The sequence below is a fragment of the Gracilinanus agilis genome, chromosome 1 (assembly GCF_016433145.1).
Source record: "Gracilinanus agilis isolate LMUSP501 chromosome 1, AgileGrace, whole genome shotgun sequence".
Lineage (NCBI taxonomy): Eukaryota > Metazoa > Chordata > Mammalia > Didelphimorphia > Didelphidae > Gracilinanus > Gracilinanus agilis.
The window spans coordinates 390,445,548-390,461,920 of record NC_058130.1 but is presented as its reverse complement, the minus strand read 5'-3'; positions in this window follow the sequence as shown (position 1 = coordinate 390,461,920).

Genomic DNA, 16,373 nt, shown 5'->3' with positions numbered 1-16,373 from the left:
TCTTACCTGTGACTCTTTTTTTTTTAAATAATTTTTATTTTTTAGAAAAGTTATCATGGTAACATGATTCATGTTCTTACTTTCCCCTTCATCCCCCGACCTCCACCCCCCAAAAAGCCAATGCACATTTCCACTGGTTTTAACATGTATCATCAATCAAGACTTATTTCCAAATTGTTGATAGTTGCATTGGTGTAGTAGATTCGAGTCTACATCCCCAATCATGTCTGCCTCAACCCATGTGTTCAAGCAGTTGCTTTTCTTCTGTGTTTCTACTCCTGTAGTGCTTCCTCTGAATGTGAATGTGGGTAGCGTTCTTTTCCATAAGTCACATGTGACTCTTTTTTTTTTTTTTAACCCTTACCTTCCATCTTGGAATCAATACTGTGTTTTGGCTCCAAGGTAGAAGAGTGGTAAGGGTAGGCAATGGGGGTCAAGTGACTTGCCAAGGGTCATACAGCTGGGAAGTGTCTGAGGCCCGATTTGAACCTAGGACCTCCCGTCTCTAGGCCTGGTTCTCAATCCACTGAGCTACCCAGCTGCTCCCTAACTGTGACTCTTAAGAAGCTGTAGCATGTGCATTGGCCACAAACCCATCTTAGCAGATGAGCTAAACCAGGTTGAGGATAACTGACAGGCCCCAAACTGATTGAACTTTCAGGAGATGTCTGGTAGTTTTAAAAATATATTTCTGGAATTTTAGAGAGTGGTCAGAGTTAGAAATAAAGGTTAGAATAGCAATGATAGTGCAAATTATGAGATTAGAGGAGATTACTAAGGGAAAAGGTACTTGGGGGAAGTGAGATTAAGCATAGAATCTTAAAGTAATGATTATATTAGGGGTTGGTAGGAGGAGAAGGTGGCAGCAAAGGGGACAGAGAAGAAAAATTAGGTTGAGGAGGAGAACCAGGGTCTAAAAAGCCAAGAGAGAAGAGAATTGTTATTGTTCATCCTTTGTTCTCAAAGAGGACCAATGATGTCACAGGGTGATGAATAGGATTTAAGGGAGGCAGAGCTACACAAAGTTCTCAGCCTTACTTTCTCTTCCAAAGTCCTCAAAGTCCAAAGAAAGAAAAAGTCAGAATAAATGGCAATGGACTGGGATGCATTGGATGACCCTGTCATCTTTGTTATCTGACCAAGCCCTAAGCATTCCGTGACATCTACTTCAGCCGCCTTTACAATGGTTAGAACAAAATTTGTTCTTATTCGTTTGTTCCCCAGGGTGAACATGTTTGGGGTAAAAACTCTGTCAGCTCACCTACAGGTTTTAGGCCTTTAATTACCCTCCACCTAGTTTGGAGCCCATCTGCCACAATAGTTTTGCAGGGGAGTAGCCTCTGTGTATTCTACATCTTCTTAGAGCCACAGGTAAGAGTTGAGTGACAGGTGGTCACCAAAGATGGATGAATAGCCCTGAAAAGGGTTCAGCAAGCCCTCACACCAGAGGTGCTAGTTCTCTCTAAACACCCTATTATACCCCAAAGCACTATATGCTAGGCACTAAAGATATAAGGATAAGACTGAAAAAGCCCCTACCCTAAAGTTGCTGACAGACTATGAGGATTACAGGACTATCACAGAGCCAAAGATATAGAGTTCATCAAATTCGAACCCTTTATTCAACTAAATTTTGGCTAATTTGAAAAGATGTATTAAGTGCCTATAAAAACAAAAGCAAATGTGTATATTTATTTATATGTGTGTATACGTATATAATCACATATGTACACAATGTAGGTGGTCCTGCTCTTAAGGAGCTTACAATCTACTGGGAAGAAATAACATGTACACAACTAAATAAACATAAAAGATATACACAGTCAATCCAAAATAATTTTAGGGGATCATGAGCAAGTAGAATTATGAAAGGTTGCACTTGAGCAATTATTAAGCAATTATAATTATATGTTATATAGGTTGTATAGCATGTAATTATATATTATGATATAGGTTATTATGATGTAGGTTATATAAGTATGACTATATGTAATAATTATATTTTCTATTATATAATTATATATATATATAATCTATTATGATGAGTAATAATTGAGTTATTCAGAGCTTGCACTTGAGCTGAGCCTTGCCTGGAGATAGGAATTCCAAGAGGCAGAAATGAAGAGACAGAACATTCCAGGCATGAGAGATAAACTGGGCAAAGAAAAAAAGGCAGTAAATGTTGTATGCAGGGGACAGCAAGTAGGTAAGTTTCCTTCATTTTACAGATGAGAAAACTGATGTTTCATGTGGTTAATAAGTGGCAGTGCCAGAATCTGAAGCCACAATCAAGCACTTTTCCACTGAATCAATAATTTTTTTCAAAAATAAATGATAAACAAGTTGTTTTTTGATGTTCTTATTTGGTTTTTACGTGAATACATGTTTACAAGGGATAAAAATACAAGAGATTGGCAATGATTAACTGATTAACTGGGGAAAAGTTTAGAGTGTGAGGGAGGAGGGACACCACAGGAATAATATCCTGAAAGAGTCTTGATGTCATTTTAATGAGGGACTAGATGGGAGTCATCCATGAGTGGCTGCAGATATAATGAAGGAATCCTAAAAATATGAGATTCGAAAGGTTGCTTCTTGAAGTCTCTCCTAAAAAGAACAAGCCCATCCTTCCTTTTTTGCAGCATCCTGAGGAGGAGGCTTTAAAATGTCCTTGGGAACAAACATGCTGCAGTGTCTCAAAAACTTTTCTAAAATCTCATTTAAATTCCATTTACTGCAACTCAAGATTGGTCCCACTTGTTCCCTTGAAACAGAAAAACTGTTCATACTTTTTCATTCAATAGCTCTTCTGGTTGGATATAGACTGCCTCCAGAGTAATGAGTGAGACTTCCCTGTTCCATTGTTATTTGTTTTTTGGACTTGAATCTTTCCTTCGAAGAGCTCAGAACTCTTGGTAACGATATATTGTGTAAAGAATGCCCAAACTGTCAAAAATTTATATATCTCCCTCCTATTATAGAGGAGAAAATGAGTCCTGTAAGGATTGAGGCGTTTGCCCAAGGTCACAGAGAGAGTGGCACAGCTAGGACTAGAACTCAAGCCGCTGAACTCCTGGAGCAACAATCTTGCCACAAAATTGTATTGCTCTGATACTGTATTATGAAGATGTTTCCTCTGAAAACAGAGATAAACCTACAAAATAGACCTGGCACAAAATTCTGTGATGATGAGGGAGTATTTTAAAGCAAATATGAGATAGATAACTAGTAGGACTTGGATAATATGAGGAGATACTAGCAAGTAACAACCTAGAGTCAAGTTTCAGGAAAATAAAATATGACTAAGCTTTCTAGAATAAGGAATCTTTTATCAGAATCCAATCTGAAACAGTACAAAATACATTTATTAAGTGCAAGAGATGGCACTAAGGTTTTGCTTCTGGAGCCAGAGGACCTGGGTTCAGGTCTCAGCTCTAATGTTTTCTATCTATATGATCTGGGGAAAATCACTGAACTTCCCTGGGTTTCTGTTTCCTAAACTACAGGATGAAGGGGTTAGACAAGATTGGCTTTGAGGTTCCTTCCAGCTCTACAGTAGGATCCTTTGAGTTCTTTTGTGGAGATGAGTTTGAGGGGCTGGTCATTGTTGTTTCAGTCATGTCTGACCCTTCAGACCCTATATGGGGTTTACTTAGCAGCATACTGGAGTGGTTGATGTTTCCTCTCAAGCTGATTTTATAGATGAGGAACCTGAGACAAACAGGGTTAAGTGACCAGACTTGAACTCTGAAAGATGAGTCTTCCTGACTCGAGGGATAGCACTTTATCTACTGAGGGACTGGGAGGACCCTTGGATAAAGACAGCCAACAGGCAACTGGAGTTCAAAGGAGAAATTATGGCTAACCTCCCTCCTGAACTTCTGGAATATGTCTGAACTTTAAAGTTTGCCTGGCCCCATTCCCCAGTCACTTTCCTTTTATCTTTGAGTAGCTGCACAAAATAAATGCCCATCATCTCTTATAGGGAGACAGAGATTTCAGGTCTTACACAGATTCAAAATATTTCTTGTTCCCCTCTGGCTTAATTGACTTTCCTGGACTTACTCACTGTAATGGGGATAATTTGAGGAAAGGTGTGTGGTACAAGGGAATTTTGAAAGGAGGTTGTCAGGGACTTGCTAGGTGGGTAATCTAGGTTACAGGTAGGCTGGAATAAGGAGATTCAGGATATTATAGGGCTGAAGTCAGGAGTATAACACTGAAAGGAACAAGATCTTCAGGGAGAGGGAGAATTAATCTAAACAGGCAAAGAACAGCAGGGCTTATAGACTAGGACTTAGATTTAAACACAAGCTGAGGGAAATAGACTGAACTGAAATTAACTACAGGCTTTAGTTAATTTCACAGGAAGGGACTTGTTTTGAAGTTACACCTTCCTCCAAGATGGATACCCGGCTTCCCTTCAAGCCCAGAGTATGTTGGTTCTTTCCCTCTTCTTCCCTCTCTTAATAACTAACTGAAAAATTAACTAATAGGTCTGTTGAAACACAAAAGGATATATTATCTTTAAGGATGATTTGTCAGGAAAGTGGATTGAGGAAGCCCTAACAGTTGTTCACAGGAACCTCAGGTGGGGGAAGGGAGGCAGAGATGGAGTCTAAGCAAGGTCCTGCCTTAGCTCAACTTTCAAGATGCTCTTGATGTCTAAAGGGAATAAAATGATGACTAACCAATTTCTTTAGATGAGATACTGTCAAATTATAGTTAAACCCCTCACAGATTTGAACTACTCTCTAGTTTACTCTTCTTATTCACTCCACAGACATATAAGGGAAGGGAAGGAAGGTAGGAAATAATATAGGGAATGAAGATACAAAGGGTTTATCTAAACTAACAATTCTTAAATATTTCAAAGCTAAACTAAATTTCAATTCTACAGATAGGCAAGGAAGCAGCTCATCTGGTCAGAAACTCTCTCCACAAGATTCCCCAAAACCAACTGACTCCTCTCCCTCAAGATTCCAAACCCCTAACTGATTTCAGAACTCAGCCAAAGCTTGAAAAAACTATCAGGACCCCCTCTTTCTGTACTACACCACTGACTACCCTCACTTATAGTATATACTACCTCCTCCCATTTACCTTTTTTTTTTTAAAACCCATTACCAATACTATGTAATGGTTCTAAGGCAGAAGAGTGGTAAGGAAAAGGCATTGAGGGTTATATGTCTTGCCCAGGGTCACACAACTAGGAAATGTCTGAGATTCCCCTTTATTTTAAAATCTGGATCTAATCTTTCCAGACTAATGTTGTCCTTGTTCCATTGCTGCCCTGAAACAGATCCACTCAGTGAAGAGATCCATGCCCAGTGCTTATAAATTAATCATCAACCAAATTTGTGTGCCTTGTGATAGAACTGTCAGAAAAGGCTTCTTTAAAGATTAGATATTTTATTATTGTTTTTTAAACCCTTACCTTCCATCTTAGAATTAATACTGTGTATTGGTTCCAAAGTAGAAGAGTGGTAAGGGCTAGGTTATGGGGGTTAAGTCACTTGCCCAATGTCACATAGCTGGGAAATGTCTGAGGTCAGATTTGAAGTTCCCATCTCTAAGACTGGCTCTCAATCCACTGAGCCACCTAGCTGCCCCCCAAAATTAGGTATTTTATTTTATTAATATAATTTGATTTTTTTCCTCAAATACATACAAAACAATTTTCCAGCATTTTCCAAAGACTATTGAGTCTCAAATTCTCTCACTTGCTCTTAATCCCCCACCTCCTTTGAGATGGTAAGCAATATCATGTAGATTTTTTTTTAAACCCTTAACTTCTGTGTATTGGCTCCTAGGTGGAAGAGTGGTAAGGGTGGGTAATGGGGGTCAAGTGACTTGTCCAGGGTCACACAGCCGGGAAGTGTCTGAGGCCAGATTTGAACCTAGGACCTCCCGTCTCTAGGCCTGACTCTCAATCCACTGAGCCACCCAGCTGCCCCCTATCATGTAGATTTTTATGTGCAATAATGTAAAACATTTTCCCATATTAATTCTTTTGGGGGAAGGAAACACAAAAAGGGAAAAAAATAAGAAAATAAAAAGGTTTGCTTTGGTTTGAATTCAAACTCAGTTCTTTTTCTCTGGAAGTAGATGGCTTTTTTTTATTATCATGAATCCTTTGGGATAATTTTGGATCACTGTATTGCTAAGATTAGTTGTTATTCACAGTTGTTCATTATAAAGTATTTCTGGCACTATACAGTGTTCTCTTGGTTCTGCTTATTACACTCTTTAGATAATGCAAGTCTTTCCAGACTTTTCTGAATTCCTTTTGCTTGTCATTTCTTATAGCACTATAGTATTCCATTATAATCATATACAAGAACTTTCTCAGCCATTCCACAATTGATGGATATCCACTTACTTTCCAAATATTTGCCCTCCTAAAAAGAGCTGCTTTAAATATTTGTGCATATAGGTCCTTCCCCTTTTTGCTTTTTTATCTTTTTGGGTTACAAACTTAGTAATGGTATCATTGGGTCAAAGGTATGTGCTGTTTTATAACCCTTTGGGAATAGGTCCAAATTGTTCTTCAGAATGATTGTTAGTTCACAACTCCCATAACAATGCATTCATGTCCCAGCTTTCTTATATCCCTTCCAAGATGTGTCATTTTTATTTTCTGTCTTTTTAATTTGCATATCTCTAAAAAATAGTGATTTAGAGCATTTTTTGCATGACTATAGAGAACTTTAATTACTCAGCCTGAGAGAATTGCCTGTTCATATCCTTTGACCTGGGGAATAACTTGTATTCTTATATTCAATTTATTTCTCTATGTATTTAAGGAATGAGGCCTTTATTAGAGAGTTTTTTGCACCATTATGGTTATTGTGTATTACTTTTCATTCTATTTGCCCCAGTTTAGTTTCTGACCTCCACCTCCCCCAATTTGCCCTCTTTTCTATCTGCTCCCAACCCACTTCTCTTATCCCCTTGCCCTCCTACTTTCCTATAGGGTAAGATAGCTTTCTATACTCAATTCTGTGATAATTAGATTAAGTCTACATTGCCCATCTTTAGATCTAATCACCAAAGGTGAGAGCACCTCCAATTCTGGGAGGTCCATAACCCACATGTGCTAGAGTAGGTGACAAATCAGAATCAACTGACTGCTCCCTAGGCAGTACTATGAGAAGCGTTTATTGTGATTGGACACACAAATTAGGGAGGAGGCACAGGAAGTGTTGCATAAGTGACCCTTTTAAAAGGAGAGGGTCTTCTGGTGAAGAAGGCAGCTGGTGAAGGAACTCTTCTGGTTCATGGAGGAGTGCTGGCTGGAACGCTGAGACCTTGGTGATACTGCTTTCAATATCTGCTTTACAAGTCCACATGGTGAGTTTAAAGACTGAATTTTCCTGAACTTCTCTTAAGGAACTTCCCTTTAATAGAACCTCCGGGCCTCTGGCCCTCTGACTCTTGGCTGAGGGTTAATTAGATCTACCTGGATTAATTAGAGGATCATAGTAATTTACCTACTGTGTTAAATTCTTATTTCCTTATTTCCTCTCTCTGTTCTTGATTTTAAATAAACTTTCATAAAAGTCAATTTTGACTTGAGATTATTCTTAATTGAGGATTGATAATTGTTCAGTCCTCTGGTGATCAATCTTAAATATATTTACAAAAAAAAAAAAAACCTTTTCCCCCTTACAATTCTCTCATTGAGCCAATTCTGATGAGAATAAAGTTCACATGCTCCCCACCCCACCTCTGTCATCTTCACTGCCACTATGAATGCTCTTTCATGCCTCTTTTATGTGTCATAATTTATCTCATTCTATTTTTCCCTTCTACTTCCTCCCAATGTATTCTTCTTTCTCATACTTTAATTTAATTTAATTTTTTATATCACCTCATCATTTTCAACTCACTTGTTGAACTGTGTATTACTTTTCATTCTATTTGCCAGACTTATGTAGTGTTATAAGAATCATCTCCTCATGTAGTAATTTACCCAATTGACCCTTATTAAATGTTTTTTTATTTCTCTTTCCTGTTTACTTTTTTATGATGCTCTTGAGTCTTGTATTTGAGAGTCAAATTTTCTATTCAACTCTGGTCTTTTCATCAGGAATGTTTGGGGGGAAAAAAGGAATGTATGGAAGTCCTCTATTTCATTGAATAGCCATTTTTTTAACCGTGAAGGATTATGTTCAGTTTTGCTTGGTCAGTGATTATTGTTTGATGTCCTAGCTCCTTCTGGAGTATCATATTCTAGGCTCTCTGTTCCTTTAAAGTAAAAGTTTTTGCTAAGTATTGTGTTATCCTCACTGAGGTTCCATGATATTTGAATTGTTTCTTTTTGGTTGCTTACAATGTTTCTCTTTATCCTGGGAGTTTTAGAATTTGGCTATAATATTGCTGGGAGTTATTAATTTGGGAACTCTTTCAGGAGGTGATCATAGGATTCTTTCAATTTCTGTTTTGTCCTCTGGTTTTAGAATAGTAGGGCAGTTTTCCTTGATTTCTTTTTTTAATAATTTTTATTTTTTAGAAAAGTTATCATGGTTACATGATTCATGTTCTTACTTTCCCCTTCACCCCCCAACCTCCCCCTCTCCCCCATAGCCAAAGCACATTTCCCCTGGTTTTAATATGTGTCATTAAGACTTATTTCCAAATTGTTGATAGTTACATTGGTGTATTAGTTTCAGGTCTACATCCCCAATTATGTCCGCCTCAACCCATGTGTTCAAGCAGTTGCTTTTCTTCTGTGTTTCCTCTCCTGTAGTTCTTCCTCTGAATGTGGGTAGCGTTCTTTTCCATGAGTCCCTCAGAATTGTTATGGATCATTGCATTGCTGCTAGTACAGAAGTCCATTACATTCAATTTTACCACAGTGTATTGGTCTCTGTGTACAATGTTCTTTTGGCTCTGCTCCTTTCACTCTGCATCAATTCCTGGAGGTCTTTCCAGTTCACATGGAATTCCTCCAGTTTATTATTCCTTTTAGCACAATAGTATTCCATCACCAGTATATACCACAGTTTCTTCAGCCATTTCCCAATAGAAGGGCATACCCTCGTTTTCCAGTTTTTTGCCACCACAAAAATCACGGCTATAAATATTTTCATATAAGTCTGTTTATCTATGATCTCTTTGGGGTACGGACCCAACAATGGTATGGCTGGATCAAAGGGCAGGCAATCTTTTATAGCCCTTTGAGCATAGTTCCAAATTGCCAGCCAGAATGGTTAGATCAGTTCACAACTCCACCAGCAATGCATAAATGTCCCAATTTGGCCACATCCCCTCCAGCATTCATTACTCTCCCCTTCTTTCATTTTAGCCAATCTGCTAGGTGTGAGGTGATACCTCAGCATTGTTTTGATTTGCATTTCTCTAATTATTAGAGATTTAGAGCACTTTCTCATGTGCTTATTGATAATTTTGATTTCTTTATCTGAAAATTGCCTATTCATGTCCCTTACCCATTTATCGTTTGGGGAATGGCTTGATTTTTTATACAATTGTTTTTAACTCCTTGTATATTTGAGTAATTAGACCCCTCACAGAGTTTTTTGTTATAAAGATTTTTTTTCCCAATTTGTTGTTTCCCTTCTGATTTTGGTTATATTGTTTTTGTTTGTACATAAGCTTTTTAATTTAGTATAATCAATCATCCCATTTGCATTCAGAGTTATAATTATCAGTTGTGTATTCCCCAACATTTTGGTATCCTCTCTTAGTTCTACCCTGTAGTGCAACATGTCAGCCCCACAAAGCCTTGCTGCAGAGAATTTCTAACAGTTGATAGGGTTTGGAATCTTGAGGAAAAGTCAGTTGACCCTGGGAACTTGTGGAGAGGAGCAGGGTCAACCTGAGCTCTTTCTTTGGATTGAAACCGGGCCTATATTCTGCAGTTTTCCTCTTAAAAATTGTTAGCTTAGTTATTTCCTTTGAATCTTCCTAACCTCCCTTATTCCCCATCTTCATTTTTCCTTCCCTACCTGAATTTCTGTGAGGGTTTTGAAAGGAGGGTAGTTTGGAGTGTTTGTTTTAAACTTGATAGTTTTAAATAGTCAAATAGGGCTTACCTTTGTTACAAATTATCTATTGAATCATTGTATCCAACTTTCCTAACCCTATTGAGAGCTAAGTTAAGGCAGGTCCTTTCTCAGTTTCACGTTCCTGTCTCCCTCCCCACCTGAAGCTTTCTCTAGGCGGCTGTTAGGGTTACCTTGTATCCTCTATCCTCTCCAATCAACCCTTAAAATCAATAAACCCAGTTTGTCTTTTAATCAAAACCTTTGGCTACTTCATTAGTTGATTGATAAGAGAGGGAGAAGGGAAAAAAAGGAATCTTATAGTCTCTGAGTCGTGAAGGGAGTTGGAGGTGTCCATTTTGGAGGAAGTGCAATCTTAATACTTCCTCTGAACTGTTCCTTTGTAAACCTGAGAAACTGACTAGAAGCCCTCTAGTCAGTTTCAAGCCATTCTTGGCTAGCCCTAACCTTTGTCTGTAGAAGTGCCCTTCTTACTAAAGGGCTCAGTCTGTTTCCCTTTAGTGTCTCAAGCCTGTGTCCTAGTCTCTCCCAGGCTGTAGCTGTTTGCCCAAAATACCTCATCCTCTCCCTTGTAACTCTTTATACCTCCGTATTTATATTCCCTAAATTCAGCCATTCCCTTACTTCTCCTATCACTTTAATTTACCACTTTTACCATTATACCTTCCTTATTCACTTTACTGCCTTAGGGATTCACAAACCCCTATCCACAGTGCCTTCTCCTCTATTCCAATCATACCTCTGCCTTATTTCCCTTGATTACCTCCAGCCTTTAGTCCAATATCTTATCACATGGCCTAATCCTCTTATTACACTGCCTAAAATTCCCTTATTACAACTCCTTCTTCTTAGGCTATTTCCTTTTAAACCAGTGATTTGTTTTAAACCAGTAACCCTTGTCCCCTCCCTTGATTTACTACCCTTTCTACCCTCTCCCTTGTTATTCCCCTCTTTTTATTTTTAAGGCCTAATGAATTCCCTCTCCCTTCTCCTCCCCTCCCTTTTTTGACCTCCCCACTCCTCTGTTCCCCTTGGTTTATCCCTTCTGACTTTCTCAGTAGGCTTAGATAGAGTTCTATATCTCAATGGATATAGCTACTCTTCCTCTCAGGGTTAATTCCACTGAGAGTAAGGTTTAAATATTACCTCTTAATGCCCTCTTCCTCTCCTTCTTATAATAGTATTCATCCCCTCCACTTCCTATGGCCTCTTTGTGTGTAATAGAATATCCTATTTTTCTTATTCCTTCAAGTTTCCCTTGGTGTCCTCTACTATTCACCCCCCTCTTTCCCACCCACCCCTTTATCATGTTAGACCATTTAGTACTCCAACCTCCCCTTGTGAATAATTCTTCTAATTACTATAACAGTGGATACTATAATAGTGAATAGAGTTCACTACAGAGAATTATACGTAACATTTCTCCATATAGGAATACAAATAATTAGGTCTTATTAAAGCCCTTAAAGAGGCAAATTAGGGGGCAGCTGGGTAGCTCAGTGGAGTGAGAGTTGGGCCTAGAGACAGGAGGTCCTAGGTTCAAACCCGGCCTCAGCCACTTCCCAGCTGTGTGACCCTGGGCAGGTCACTTGACCCCCATTGCCCACCCTTACCAATCTTCCACCTACGAGACAATACACCAAAGTACAAGGGTTAAAAAAAAAAGAGGCAAATTAAAAAAACAAGAGTTTTCTTTCTTTCCCCTCTGTTTCTTATTTACCTTTTCATGTTTCTCTTGGTTTTTGTGGTTGGATATTGAACTTTCTATTTAGTCCTGGTCTTTTCTGTGCAAATACTTGGGAATCTTCTATCTTGTTGAATGCCCATACTTTCCCCTGGAAGTATATAGTCAGTTTTGATGGGTAGGTGATCCTTGGTTGTAGACCCAGTTCTCTTGCCTTTCTGAATATCATATTGCAAGCCTTGCGGTCTTATAGTGTGGAGGCTGCCAGATCCTGTGTGATCCTGATTGGTGTTCCTTGATATCTCAATTGTCTCTTTCTGGCTTCTTGTAAAATTTTTTTCTTTTACTTGGAAGCTCTTGAATTTGGCTATTATATTCCTGGGGGTTGTCTTTTCAAGGTTAATTGTAGAGGGCAATCTATGGATCCTTTCAATGTCTATATTGCCCTCATGTTGTAGAACTTCAGGGCAATTTTGCTTAATAATTTCCTTTAGTATGGAGTCCAAATTTCTATTAATTTCTGCTTTTTCAGAAAGACCAAGGATTCTCAGATTATCTCTTCTAGACCTGTTTTCTTGATCTGTCAATTGCTCAGTGAGATATTTCATGCTTCCTTCTATTTTATCAGTCCTTTGACTTTGCTTTATTTGTTCTTGTTGTCTTGAGAGATCATTGGCTTCTAATTGCCCAATTCTTATCTTTAGAGACTGGTTTTCTGCTATATTCTTTTAATTTTCCTTTTCGATTTGGTCTATCCTGTTTTCCAGCTGTTTGATTGGTCTCCAATTTGCTTACTAATTCTTTTGATTTGGGGGCATCTTTTTCTAATTGCCCAATTCTAGCCTTTAGAGACTGGTTTTCGGCTATAATCTTTTGGTTTTCCTTTTGAATCTGGTCTGTTTGGTTCTTCAAGGCTTCCAGCTGGTCATTTCTGGTCTTCAATTTGCCTATCAATTCATTTGATTTCTGAGCCTTACTTTCTAATTGCGAAATTCTGCCTCAGATTTGAACTCTTCAATAGCTTGTGACCAGTTTTCATTTTTTTGGGAAGGTTTGGATATGATCACTTGTTTGTTCTCCTCTGCTGTTTGCTCTGTTGTCTGGATTTTTTTTTTTTGTGTAAAAGTTGTTGAGTGTTAAAGATTTCTTCTTGGTCTTTCTCTTCTGGGGGCTTGACATTGTTAGCCCAGTGCCCTCTCAGCTTTATCCTCATGCCCATGTCTGCGCTCTTTGGGCTCCTGAGGTCTCAGGTCTAGTTGTTCTCAGGGTCAAGCCTCCTGGTGGGTCCCCTTGCTTGTTCCTCTGCCTGAAGCTCCTTTAACAGTCTCAGGGTGCTGCTTCCACAGTCATGCACCCCTTTGCACTGGTTCCCCACCCAAAGTCCACGCCTACGCTCAGGATCCGTGTCTGCAGCTGCAACCGCACCTGTGCTCAGGGTCTGTGTTCAAAGTCCACGTGGTTTTTAGCCCCTTGGGGTCTTAAGTCTTGCTGCTCTCAGGAACAGGCCCTGGTGACCCCAGGTAGCTGTCAAGGACTTAATGGGTGCCCCAAACTTACTCTAAGTCTTTTGCACTGGCTTTGGCACTGTAGGTGGGGAGGTGGAAAGGGGTTGCTCAGCTCACATTTTAGTAAGAGCTATTTCACCCCCTTATAGCATGGAAATGCCACGTTTCCACATACCTTCAATGCTTCACCCTGTTGTGGGGGTCCCTTTGTTCATCTAGATTTGTTTTTATGTCTTCTTGAGTAGTCCTATATGCGTGGTTTAGGAGAGGTCAAGCAGCTGCTTTTTACTCTGCCGCCATCTTAACCTGGAACTTCCTTGATGATTTCTTGAAAGATGCTATCTAAGATGTTTTTTTTTTAATGGCTTCCAGGTTGTCCAATAACTCTTAAATTATCTCTCCTGGATCAAGCTATTTCACATTTTCTTCTATTTTTTCATTCTTTAGGTTTTGTTTGATTGTTTCTTGATATCTCATGGAGCCATTAGCTTCCACTTGATCAATTCTAATTTTTAGGAAATTATTTTCTTCATTGAGCTTTTATTCCTCCTTTTTCACTTGGCTAGTTCTACTTTGTAGAGTTCTTTTCATCAATGAATTTTTGTCCCTCTTTTTCCAAAAGCCAATTCTGTCTTTCAGGAAGCTTTTTTTTTTTCCTGGAAATTTTTGTATATCCTTTCCCATTTGGCCTATTCTGCTTTTTAAAGAGCTCTTCTCTTCTTTGGATTTTTTTGTGCCTCTTTTCCCAGGTGGTTATTTCTTTAGTATTTTTTGTGTGCTTCCTTTACCAAACTATTGACCATTTTTTCATGATTTTCCTGTATCACTCTCATTTCTTTTCCTAATTTTTCTTCTACCTCTCTAATTTGATTTTTAAAATTCTTTTTGAGCTCCTCTATTAATTCTTTTTGGGTTTCATAGCAATTAATTTTTTTGAGAATTTGGATGTAGCAGTATTGATATTGTCTTCTTCTGAGTTTTTATTTTGGTCTTTCCTGTTACCAAAATTGCTTTATATGTTGAGTTTCTTTTTTCTTTTTTTTTTTTGCTGTTGTTTGTTTATTTTCCATCCTTTTTTCTTTTCTTTTAATTAAAAAAAGAAAATCTATTATTTTTGGGCTCCGATCCAATGGTAAAGAGAACACCATTCCAAGTTTCAGGTACTTTAAGCAGCTGCCTTCAGAGATAGCTTTAGAATTCTATGAGTTTTCAGTTCTTCCAAGGTGGTATCATCAGGAAAAATGTGTCTAATACTCTTCCTGCCTGTGCTCTGGTCTGTGAATAACCCTAAGCATTCTTTTTCTCCTTGGAACTGTAATCAGGGTCCCCTGCTCTCCTCTGGCTACAAGAGCTGGTATATAATGAGGTTCCTTCTCACTCTGAGACTGTGCCCCAAGGCTGAGACCTGGTTATATGTATGGGAAATGCAACAAGAGTCTTGCACCTAGAGCCAGCAAAAGGACCCATATTATATACCCTTCTGATCAATGGTCTGGTCTCCCCTTACCAACTATGGGTGAGAGTTCTGGAAGCTTTGGCTAATGCTTCAGTTGCAAAAAGTCTATTGCCTCTATGGGACCTGTCCTAGTACACTGTGTTCTACCTTCACCCCATAGATCCCTCATACCAACCTTCTAAGTAGTTTTTGACTGAAACATTACTTCACCTTGTATTTTTGTGAGTTATGCTGCTCCAGAATTTATTTTGAGGCATTATATCATTATTGTTGGAGGGTAATTTGGAAGAAAACAAATGGGTCCTTGTACCTTCTCTACTATCCTGACTCCACCCTTCAAAATTAGGTATTTTAAAAAGACTTTGCAGATGGTGAGAAAATTTTGCTGCCTAGGAGCAACCCCAGAGTAATTCTTCCATTATTCTCTGTGCATAAAAGTTAATCTTACAAAAAGGTCTCCTTAAACAGTTTTGAATTCTGGAGTTCATTTTTCATACAGATTTGTTGCTAGGATCGTTCATCACAACCCAAGTGCCAAGCATTTGACTGTGTCTATATTTGCATCATGAATCTTTAAGTATCTGAACTTGGAACCTTTTCCATTAGACTAAAGAACATAGAATTGGACTTTAATTTTGCCTGTGAAGTATGTCATCTAGAAACACCTCTCTGACACACATCCTTTAGAATAGATAACTAAACACAAATCCATCATTGTAGCCAAGGATGCCAAATGCAGGTCAGAATTATAATTGCAACAGGAGCTGCTTAACCCAAACACCTTCATCCCTGTTACTAGGCAGCTAATATTGCTTCATATTTCTACAATTAAATCGGAGACATATTGGTGTAATCTAAGACTACTAGAATCATTACATGCATAAGTAATATTTATATAATATATACATATATATCACTTACCTTTTCAATGGGTTGGAGGGAAGGAGTGAATTTGGAACTCAAAAAAAATTTTTTAATGAATGTTAAAAATAAACAAACTAGCTGTGCGACTCTGGGAAAGTCACTTAACTCCCATTGCCAAGCCCTTATTGCTCCTCTGAATTGTAACTATTACACAGTATTGATTCTAAGGCAGAAGGTAAGGGTTTGTAAAAAGAAATAATAAAAATAAAAATAAACAAACAAACCAAGAAATAAAATAATACTGGAGTCAGGGTCTAGAGACTGAGTTTGAGACTTGGACCTAATGCTTTTTCTGGTACCATGGGCACATTACTTATTCCACACTTCAGTACCTGAGTTTGTAAAAGATAATAACAATAACTAACATTTATTTGCACAGCACTTAAAAGTATCAAAGTGCTTTACATACCTTCAATTATCTCATTTGAGTCTCATAAGAGCCCTATGAGGTAGTTGCTATTATTAACCTCCTTATGATTTTACTGATATCATTATTGATGATGATATTATAGATATTGATGACATTATTAATAATTAATAAGTAATATTATCAACCTTAATAAAAATAATTAATAAAAATTAAAAGTTAAAAATTAACAATACTTAATTATTAACCTGTTTACAGATATAAAAACTGAGGCTGAGAGAGACTAATTGACTTGCCTTGGGTCATACAACTACTAAGTGTCTGAGACATGATTCAAATAATTTTTCATGACTCCAAATCCAGCACTCACTCCACTATGGCAGCTACGTTTTATAATATTATTATTTCC